Below are 12289 nucleotides of genomic sequence, written 5' to 3' on the forward strand. Positions count from 1 at the left end.
AGCCCCTTAGAAATGCGAATTGCCTAACGACAAAACTATCGAATACGTAAAACCTTATTTGTGATGTTCAGCCGTGTATGGGTATGTAGTTTTAAATTATGTCATCGACTATGTGGTCATCGGCCGGCAAATCCTAATCCTATCCTACAAATCCTACTATCCTACTAATATTATAAATGCGAAAGTTTGTAAGGATGTGTGTGTGTTTGTTGCTCTTTCACGCAAAACTACTGAACCGGTTGCAACGAAATTTGGTACGTAGACAGCTGGATAACTGGAATAACATATACGCAACTTTTCCCGATATTTCTACTGCATACGGATTTACGCGGGTGAAACCGCGTGGCGCAGCTAGTACTTTATATAAGTAAATAGATGTTTGCACCGGCTTCCCCCATGAGTGCTTGGACCCAGGGATCACGCAGGTACTCGTCCGTATATCACATGTATTTGAAATCGCTCCAGTTCCCGGGATAGCGCGGTCAAACAAACGAACTCTTCAGTTATAGGACTATAGTATAGATTGTTTTTTTTGGAATTATATCCATATAACAAGCCTTTCTTAAACGCATCACTACTTAACTTCAGGTGCGCAACTTCTGGGCTTGGTTCAAAACTTTATTACTGAAATATGAAGCCTAACCCTTTACACAGGGAAACACAGTCTAGATCGTCACAGTGTCGCAGTTTTAGACCAAAAAAAAAAACCTTGATCTAGATTTTTTTCCATTATCATAATTAATAGTAAATGCAGCTATAACCTTTAAAAGCGGCTGCAGAAACCGCACCTTTTACGACTGTATCTTGCTACAGAAAAATGATCTTTAATTTCGGGGTTTAGAATTCATTTTAGTAAATATAACAGATGTTTATATTGGAACTGTGATAGGTGGAGGAATTTGATATTTATCGCCTTGGAAATAAGGCTTGTTCTGTTCTGCTTATGTGTTAGGATATGCAAAAATAGCTGGTTTCCTGTTTTTCTTCAACCGCATTTATAGCTTAAGCTACAAAGATCTGAAATACATTTATAGCTTACTAGCTGCGCCCTGCGGTTTCACCCGCTTAAGTCTGTATCCCGTAGGTATATCGGGATAAAAAGTTGCCTATATGTTTTTCCAGTTGTCCGGCTATCTACGTAGAAAATTTCATATCCATCGGTGCAGTAGTTTTTGCGTGAAAGAGTAACAAACATAAATACATATACATCCAACCTCATAAACTTTCGCATTTATAATATTAGTAGGATATGTGGGTGTACAAGAATAAAGATTTTGCAAGTTTATATATAAAACGACTAACTTCTTTTAAGTTAAGCGTGCAGTTTTTTGCTTTTCTAGAATATTTAAGAAAACAATTGCAGATACTAGCGGACCGCCCCGGTTCGCCCGTTGTTCTTATATAACTCCTAGCACTCGGGTCTCGTGTACATATCCGAAACTGAAAGAGTTTTAGAAATGGGTCCAGAAGTTCCTGAGATTAACGCGTACAAACAATCAATACTCTTTAACTATATGTAATAATTATGAATACAGAAAGAAGAATGTTTTTTGCCCTTTAAATTCTAGAAGGTTCTCGCAACGATTGTGATAGTAAATTGCAAATGTTGCGAAAGCTTGCGAGAGCTTGCGAAAGTGTAGCAGGTTCGATGCCCGGTATGCTAATTCTCAATTTATATTCGCACCGCGTCTGATTTGTTAGCTAAGTAATGTGTAGGCTTTATTAAGCACAGCTTGTCGGATTTCATAAGTGCATTCGCTAAATGTAGGTATCTATCAATAGATATAGATGAAAAAAGAAACTTCTGGAAGTGTTTGTATGTTTGTTTGTGTGTTGTGTATTCGTTTTTTAGATTCTATCCATATTATAAACGACATTGCTTTAAAGACTTATTCACGGATTTTAAACACGATTTATTTATTATATTATTTACACGACGTTTCGAACACTTAACGGCGAGCGTGGTCACGAGGAGACGTGTCTAATATAAATCGCGTTTAAAATCCGTTAAAAAGTCTTTAATTTCTCAACATTCGTTTATATTAAGCTTGCTGTAATCCGCGGCGTCACTCGCGTTGTACCCGGGTATAAAGTAACCTATGTGCTTATCCAGTCTATTAACTGTCCCTGCACCAAATTTCAAAGAGATACGATAAGCTGCTTCCCGTGAAAGAGTGACAAACATCCATACATTCATCCATCCGTACTTACAAATAATCGAGTTTATAATATTAATAGGTTTTTAAAGGCAGTGACAAAAAAATATATTTTTCTTATACAAATTGATATGTTGATTGATTAATTATTATAATCACATTGTTTTAATTTAATACTCCGCTTAATGGAGAATAAAACAACCGACATCACATGAGAAATAGCTGTTATGTTACAACAACCATTTTATTAATACAAATCAAATACACCCATCCACAAATATAGTAAATAAAACCTAGCCACTTCATTATCTATCTAGGTTATAAAACTGAATCATAATTAGCTCAGCCTACACGGTTACTCATTATGGTGATTGATTTCAAACGACTTGTTTTGAAACAAATTAAATTGAATGAATAGTTAAGACTTGGGAATTTTATGACTTGAATAGAATATTTTAAGACGTAGGTAGTTTTATATGTTTTTTCTATAATTTGGTTTCCGCCCTCGGCTTCGCAAGGAAATTACCATATTTTAAAGTACCCTGTGTCCAGCATTCTAAGTATCTTCAGACCCAAAAATCTATCACAAAATCACTCCGTTGCGACGTGAAAGGAAAACAAACAAAAAATTTCTCATGCATAATATTGTTAAATGATGTTTTTTGAAGAATGAATGAAAGGGTTAGCAGATGTCACATGTCGTCGAACTTTTGATTCTTGGACATGCCGTTTCCTTCACCGTTTGAGCAGTGGTGATGTTACACATGATGAATCTATTTATTTCCTGCACGCTCGCCCGGTCTCGAACCGCGACTTGTCGATTTTTAAGTCCTTGGTCCTCTTCACTGAGCCACCACTGCTTTTTTTCGAAGTTACTCTTACCCACAAACAACTTACTTTTTAATTATTACATTTGACAGTGCGTGTCTATGATTCGTTTTTTTTTTTCATATATTTAATCGTAACCATCTATTCATTTACAAGCCAATGTGTAGAATCGTTATAGTAGCGAAGGTCTGACCCAGTTCTCCTTCCCTCACAATAATTATTTAATTATTTGCCTCAATATGGAAGATCCCTTGAATGAATATGGGTAAGATATCGACCTAGACTCCAATGTGTTTATGTAAAAGGAATTAAATACTTTTTATTAATATGCCTATAGGCCATAGACTTGTACACGCTTTAAGGTGTTTGTGTTTTACTGCGTAGATCAGAGATTCTCGATCTTTCATTGTTGCGGTACGTATTTGACGATTTCAAAATATATAAATTACTACCTGCACGCCCCGGCTCCGCCCGGGTTGTCATTTATCGTAATTTATATTATTTAAACTATCCTATCTCTCAAGTTAGATCGAACTGCACATGGTGTGCGAATTTTATTATAATCGGTTAAGTGGTTTAGGAGTCCATTGAGGACAAACATTGTGACACGAGATTTATATATATTAAGATTTACTTACTACAACACACTGCATAAATAGTTTATGACAAAAATGTTTAAATATACGAAATAAACTAATATATAGTACAATAATGACTACACGTTTATTAAGGGATTAATTAAAATGTATTAATTAATTAATGCGAAAGTTTGTAAGGATGTGTGTGTGTTTGTTGCTCTTTCACGCAAAAACTGCTGAAAAGATTGCAATGAAATTTGTTACGTAGACAGCTGGACAACTGGAATAACTTATAAGCAAATTTATATCCCGGTATTCCTACGGGATACGAACTTACGCGGGTGAAACCGGGGGGCGCAACTAGTTATTATATATTTGCAAAATTTGGCGGCACACAAAAGTCTTATTTTTCTCTATTTAAAGAACTTCGTTAGCCTTCTGTCGTTTGACATCGGAAATGCTAGGCAGGTGTTACAAAAAGCCTTCTTGGACTAGGGTAATCTTAGGTCTCACTTTAGGTCATATGGTCTTCATTTAATGTTATAATTGTGGCGCGCGAGCGACGCCGCGGTTCACAGCTAGTTTTAATGTATACTATATTGTTACGCTTATGCTAAATTTGCATGGAAAATTATTAAATGATATAACAATAATGTTATCAAGACAGTATGGCGGTGTGACCTCTAAATAACGTTTGAGTGTAATATGAAACAATTATTAACAATTATACTGTGACTGAGTCAACTTAGACACATCTGTTTTCGACGAATCGATGACGTCATAGAGAATAGGACTATTAATAATCCTAGCCTACAATCTCTCCTACCAATGCGTAATCCTATCCCACTATCCTACTAATGTTATAAATGCGAAACTTTGTAAGGATGTGTGTGTGTGTTTGTTGCTCTTAAACGAAAAAACTATTGAACCGATTGCAATTAAATTTGGTACATAGGTAGCTGGACAACTGGAATAACACATAGGCAACTTTTTATCCCGGTATTCTTTCGGGATACGGACTTATGCGGGTGAAACCGCGGGGCGCAGCTAGTAATTATACAAATGAACTACATTAGTTTTTGCGTGAAGGTGTAACAAACACACACACATCCTTACAAACTTTCGCATTTATGATGTTAGTAGTATCATAGGTCTTCGAGATTCTTATAAATAACGAATTCACAAGCAAAGATATCCAAGTAAAAAATTAAATATCACGTCTTTATTTTTTTTATTTAATTTCTATATTGAAGTTTAAAAAATGAACTCTATCCCTTCTCGAAGTTATAAGATTATTAATAAAAAATCTAGATAGATTACAAGAATATTCTGCAGTTCAAACTCTAATAATATTTCATACGCATGGGTTGCATATGAACCATTTTATTTTCTTGTGTTTGATTTTACGCGAGTATTATACATTTAGAAAAAAAAACTTTTTAACGGATTTTAAACGCGATTTATTCGTAACGTCGGGTTGATAATATAATGAATAAATCGCATTTAAAATCCGTTGAACCATTTTGTCGGTTATTAAGTAATAATCGAAATACTAAGAAGTCTTAAGTTCTTCGTATTTATATATTTTTTATATTTAAATACGCTATTAGTAGGTATATAGAACAGGAAAATTATACTATAACCTAATTTCTATAATTCTCAGTACATCTCTTAAGGATAATAAACACGCTGACCTCATAACCCTGAATTGGAATTTATGAACGTAAATAAATATAATTTCTGAAGTGAAGGTTGATATATTAATAAAAATTAATTTGGGCAAAGATTTATTGATACGAAAATAAATAAATTATCAATGAAGAATCTTTATATTTCTGTTTTTCTCTGATGATAATTTTGAATTTAAAGTATGATTCATATATAGGATTGGAAGACAAACTTACATAAAAAAAACAGAAAAATAAACAAATACCAATGTTAACGATAGTATTTTCTTGTGTTTGATTTTACGCGAGTTTAATTTATAAAACATTTAGCGTGGCCACGCTCGCTGTAAAGCGTTCGAAACGTCGGGTTAATAATATAATGAATAAATCGCATTTAAAATCCGTTAAAAAGTTTTTAACTTCTAAATGTTAACGATTTCAAATATTGCTTTTGTACATAAAAATTGAAATCGTAAAAATTATTTCATTACAATCGATATGTTGTTTAATGTTATCGCAAATTACGGTTAAAATAAATCTTGTTCCGTCGAGCGCGTTTAATTCTTACATTGCACGACCATTTAAAGTTGACCCCACTCTGTACTGAAGCGTCAAAGGAATAAGGTCAAGCGAAACTGTTTTTTCAACGGCACAAATTCGAAATACAGATAACAAGAAATTGAAGCGGCAACCTTGACATTTGATCGTTTGAATTTCGAATCGTCGCTAGTATGACCAAATATAAAAAAAAAATATATTTTTTTTCCACCTACAAACTTGAGTCATTCGCATACAGCCAGTACCTTATTCATTCACTACTACAAATATAGTTTATCAACGAGTTCACGCACGCACACATGCACGGCAAGCCAGTTTGACGTTCATTTTCGAATCAGTCGGCCGAAGAACGGCGTCGCGGGCGCTTGTCACGGCGCGTTATCGAAAAAACTCCCGGTTCAACAAAAATATACAGTTAGTGTCAAGTGTCTGGTTGTGTGTGCAATCGTTTTTTGGTGGTGTATCGTACTGAGGTTTCGGGTAATTTCAGGTTATGTATCGCTGATTGTGTTTTACGCGGATCGCGAATAGTTACCGCCGGTTTTGCATGAAATTTGACTTTTATGTAACGTATTTACGAATGTTCCGGTGCTGTTTAGGTTTCGGTCAACGTTCGTGGTAAGAGACGACGGATGATGTTTTGAGATTCCAATATTGCGATTGCGTTGTTTACACGCCGTGGGTAGGTGCTGCGGGCGGTAGTGTCGCGTTTTGCGCTTACGTATATCGCATTTCGCGTGTTTATTCGAAAAGTCTCGGCTATGGCGGGTAGGGAAATAACAATATTGTGTTTGTTAGAAGTGCTACTCATGTTAGTGTGTCGCGAAGTATCGAAGTCCCATTGAATAACGGCGCTTTAAACATTCCAAACATAAGTCTTGAAGTGTTTTTAGTTTTCAACTGAGTTACAGAAAAGAAGATTCTGAATTTGACTGTATTTTATTGTTATACGACTTCCAAAAAGGAATTTTTGGGTTCGTCACCACAGACCCTTGGACTGGTTGAACTGATTTTGATGATTCTAGTATTTTAAAGATGAATCTCCTCGTGTGTTCGCATTATAATTTGGCCCAGTTCTGACAAATTGAAGGCGTTTTAGTTTTTTGTTGGAAATAATTATTGTTTATGAAACAATGTTCAAAATGGGGCCACTAATTTCAGAGATTACAAACAAATTTTTTATCATTGTGTAAAGAGTGCTACACTCGGACATTTCGCATTACAATTTGTAAACAATGATTTTTGCAAGACATTTTTTATGCGTCTTAATTATTGGGGGCTTCCCTCCTATTGCTACGTGTATCCTGTAGTTTTTGATACATGAAACTATGTAATAATGATCGAATTTTAAGATGATTTATGCGTTTTTCCCTCGTCCTATTCGAATGAACTAGCTTGATATTGAACTTGAGTTGATTCTATGGATTTTTGTTAATATATAATTTTTGTTATAAACGAACAGGTTTTCCAAATCTACTCTACTAGGTATTATAAAGCTGAAGAGTTTGTTTGCACGCGCTAATCTCAAGAAATACCGGTCCGTTTTGAAAAATTCTTTCAGTGTTAGATAGCCCATTTATTGAGGAAGGCTCTAGGCTATACATGTACCACCGGCGAAGCCGGGGCAGACTGCTAGTCTCAAATATAATGGCAATAACACTAAATTATTTATCAATGACATTTGTGTCCTTATTGTGATGCAATTTGAATTTTGTTTCGCGATATCATAAATATAAATTAACATATTCTTATCAATTAATAATTAATGGATACACGTAACGTTATCTGTTCTTTTAATGTGACGTTGATGCAAAAGACGATGACTCATTGGTGTCCATCATTAGCTAATTCTACCTTGAAATTAAACTGTGTTAAATTACGCTTCTTTTACCATCGCGGTCGGTACGTGTATAGCCTATAGCCTTCTTCAATAAATGGGCTATCTAACACTGAAAGAATATTTCAAATCGGACCAGTAGTTTCTGAGATTAGTGCGTTCAAACAAACAAACTCTTCAGCTTTCTAATATTAGTATAGATAAGTGAAGCACCACAGTGACAAAATAAAACGCAACTTTCATTCTCTCGATTATAGCGATGCAAAACCGTTCAGCCGTTTAGGCGTGATCGACTAACACATCATAGCTGTTCCGCATCTCAGGATATCCTACCTACTAATCCTTACTACTAATATTATAAATGCGAAAGTTTGTAAGGATGTGTGTGCGTGTTTGTTGCTCTTTCACGCAAAAACTACTGAACCGATTCCAATGAAATTTGATACGTAGATAGCTGGACAACCGGAATAACATATAGGCAACTTTTCGATATTCCTACGGGATACAGACTTGCGCGGGTGAAACCGCGGGGCGCAGCTAGTTATCGATAAACTAATCAAATGTCGTCTTCATTCAAGACAATATCCTAGAAACAATATCTATGTCTATTTGTCATCTCAGACACACTCCCGCCACAGAAGAAAGTATGTCCATATAAAAACACGTTTTTTCCGACAGATGTAAAGATATTTCGCGCCGTGCCCCACTTATCGTGCTATAAGCGCTTTGTTGTGTAATCTTAAAAATGTCATCAATAATTATGTAATTACTAGCTGCCCGGCCACGCATTGCTGTGGCTGAGTAATAATTGAAAATATTAAGATTATAAATTATTGGGATAATTAAACGAAATAAAGAATCATATATCGTAAGTTGGACCAAGTTACACATAAAATTTAATGTAAATTGGTTGAGTTGGTGAAGAGTTCATTGAAAACATGCATCATGACACTGTTTTTTTATATATTAATATTGTTTAATATTTACAGTAATAATAAATACTGTTCGTTATACAGTATTGCTTCCGTTCCCGATTTAATCTCATCCATATAGTCTAATATCCTACTGATATTATAAATGCGAACGTTTGTGAGGATGGATGTGTGTGTGTGTATGTTTATTACTCTTTCACGCAAAAACTACTGCACCGATTGCTATGAAGTTTGGTACGTAGATAGATGGATAACTGGAATAATACATGGGTAACTTTTTATCCCGATATTCATTCGGGATACAGACTGACGCGGGTGAAACCGCGGGGCGCATTTAGTCCTTATATATCATACATTATTATTTGTATTTTTATATGTATATTTGTAATGTTTACACACAAAAACTGCTGGATCGATTTTTATTCAAAAATTCTTTCATCATTACAAAACTGTATCGTCACTGATCGATATAGGCTTTATATGCGATGCGGACGAAGCCGGGGCGGACTGCTAGTATTGCATAAATTGCATAATATCAAATATTTTACGTCTATTTTTATTTAAATAATCACAATAAAATGTCACGTAGTTATGTTGTGATATCACTATTGGTGAAAATACCATTTTATGTGCTATTTTTAGAAGTGATTGAATGCCAGTAACAGCTGTATCGTTTCTTATAACGTTTTAAAAATTGAAATCGATTCTTGACTCTTTGACAACTTATCACTACATAGTATAAAAGAATTCGATTGGAGATTTAAAAGATGCCATTATACATGTAAACCCCATCAAAATCCGTTGCGCAGTTTTAAAGATTTAAGCATTTTATTTTATACTATGTAGTGATACATATTAGTAGTTATACTAAAATGTATGTGTTCTCTTTCCTCATCCATAAAAACAAATGAACCGATTAAGTTGAGATTCAGTAGATATATAGATAAGATTGGATTAACTTTGAACTGTTTATATCCGGCTCGCACGCGATCAAATCCGCGTAGCAAAACTAGTCATAGATATGCAATAGGAATGTATTGAAATATTACCTTCTATTAACAATATTATGATGAAATTTTTCAATATTGACAATAGCAATCATAACGCACGTATGACAGCATTCTATGACATCATCCGTGGTAATATTCGGTTTATCGGAGTAATGCAGTTGTATAGCTTGCGGAAAACATGCAGTTTTGACGGGTTTAAAACGCGATTTATAGTATTTTCTTGTGTTTGATTTCACGCGAGTATTATACGTGTAGAAATTAAATACTTTTTAACGGATTTTGAACGCGATTTATTCATTGTATTATTAACCCGACGTTTCGAACAATTTACAGCGAGCGTGGTCAGTCTCCCGGTGACCCGTGGAAATCTGGTAGTCTTAAATTTCTAAACGCGATTTATTTTATTTCAGAAATTGAAAGTTTCTGGTTGATATTATTTTAATGTTTTTATTGTTTAATTCACAAGAATATGAAATCATACTAACTAACTAAATAGTTAATGCTGTCCTACTAATAAACTATTATAAATGCGGAATTTTGTGAGTATGGATGTTTGGATGTTTTTAATACAATATAATCCCAAAAAAGTTTTGAATATTCTCTCCCTAAGCTGTCCATTTATATACTGAAAATAAATAGACCTATTCTCCCAATGGCCTAAATACCTAATACCTAGGATATCACTATCAGTATACGTACAAAACAAGTGCATGTATGCACCTGTACCCCCTTTATCTGTTACGCCAACGAGATAAGCGACCTCCCAGACAAGACGGATCCAGGATATCTAGATAACGTACCTAATCTAGTATCGCCCGATAAATGGATAACAGAGAAATAACAATTTCGAGACCGGGCAAGAAAAAAAATCTATTTATCTGCATAATATTTAAATAAACACTGCTCGAAACGGTGAAGGAAAACGTGATGAAACCGGCATGTCCAAGAATCAAAAGTTCGACGACATGTGACATCTGCCAACCCGCACTTTTTTACGTGTGGTCTATTACGGTCTGAACTGAACTCTAAACGCTCTAGGAGGCCCGAGCCCTGCAGCGGGAACATAAGGGCTGATGATGATAATGATGTTACTATTTATTTAAATTTTATAATTTGTTTCGTCGTGGTCAGGAGGAGATCAATTCTACATGATAGGGTCGCCCAATAAAATGTTATCTTTTTTTGTTATCTTTATTTAAGACTAGCTACGCCACGCTGCTTCACCCGCGTAAGACCGTATCCCGTAGGAATATCGGGATAAAAACTTGCCTATATGTTATTCCAGTTGTCCAGCTGTCTACGTACCAAATTTCATTGCAATCGGTTCAGTAGCTTTTGCGTGAAAGAGCGACAAACGCACACACATCCTTACAAACTTTCGCATTTATAATATTAGTAGGATTTTATACATTTTTGTTGAAGAGTAAATAAAGACATACGGTTAGACTACATCAAAGGTAATAATTTAGAAAATAAACATTTTGCCGCTGTTTCACTATAATGAGTTTATCTTGATATCCTGATTAGGATGGAGAAGATTTAGTTGAATCTATCATTATAGCGCGTTTTCATAAACTGTATTTATTAGGTGTTGAAGGTTTTCCCCAAAGAAATACATATACCAGAAGTATACTCAAATATCTGTAATTTATCTCAAGGCAACGAAAGAGAAAGATAGGAAATTTTTTAAAGTGCATTGTTCAAACTCGTTTGAAATAACAAACTTGTCGATCCAATTGATTGGCTGATGGCTTGACGTCAGTGGTGATGACAGTAATCCAAAATATCACGATTATCGTGTTTATATATAGCCATTATCTAATATACTGAGAAAATGCATATAAGTGGGCTAACTTCACCCGGTGGGTTTGTTTGTTTGGTATAAAAATGCAATTAAAAAAAAAAATCATAACTGTTTCTTTTCTTCTTAAATTGTCGTGTCTGTTTATCTTTTTTCTTATTTTCTTCTATATAATGTTAATGTTACTTGTTGTTGTAGTGTGTTCTTGTGTGTGAATACATGTTTGTCTATATCTATGTCGGTTTATGGCCAAATATTGGTCTATTTTTTATGGTGAATCTCGATGTCTGAAGGGCTACTTACATCTTATTGCGGGCGCGTGGCTGAACTGTAGGTTCATCCTGGTAGCGACACGCTCAAGGCGACCCTTGACGGGCATCACGAACCACGGCTTAGGCTGGCCATGAATGGAGGGGGCCGGAGGGGCCGTACTCGGTAGGATGCTAATTGTGGTCTATCTCTCTCCAAAATTTTATTCAGAGACGATATGACGCTTTAACGTGTAATACTTATAAATCCTATCCTACTAATATTGTAAATGCGAAAGTTTGTAAGGATGTGTGTGTGTTTGTTACTCTTTCACGCAAAAACTGCTCACCCGATTGCAATGAAATTTGGTACGTAGACAGCTGGACAACTGGAATGACATATGGGTAATTTTTTATCCCGATATTCCTACGAGATACGGACTAACGCGGATGAAACCGCAGGGCGCAGCTAGTATCTCAGTAGCTTACTACAAAGTCTTAACACTAATAATAATAATAATAATAATAATACACTTTATTTAGCACCAATTTAAAATAATAATAATGTATAAAAAGGAAAAACAAATGAATGAAGAAAACAAAATAGAGCCAAAAAGGCGGCCTTATCGCTACTAAGCGATTTCTACCAGGCAACCTATGGGTAGGATTTTTCA

The sequence above is a fragment of the Zerene cesonia genome, chromosome 26 (assembly GCF_012273895.1).
Source record: "Zerene cesonia ecotype Mississippi chromosome 26, Zerene_cesonia_1.1, whole genome shotgun sequence".
NCBI lineage: Eukaryota > Metazoa > Arthropoda > Insecta > Lepidoptera > Pieridae > Zerene > Zerene cesonia.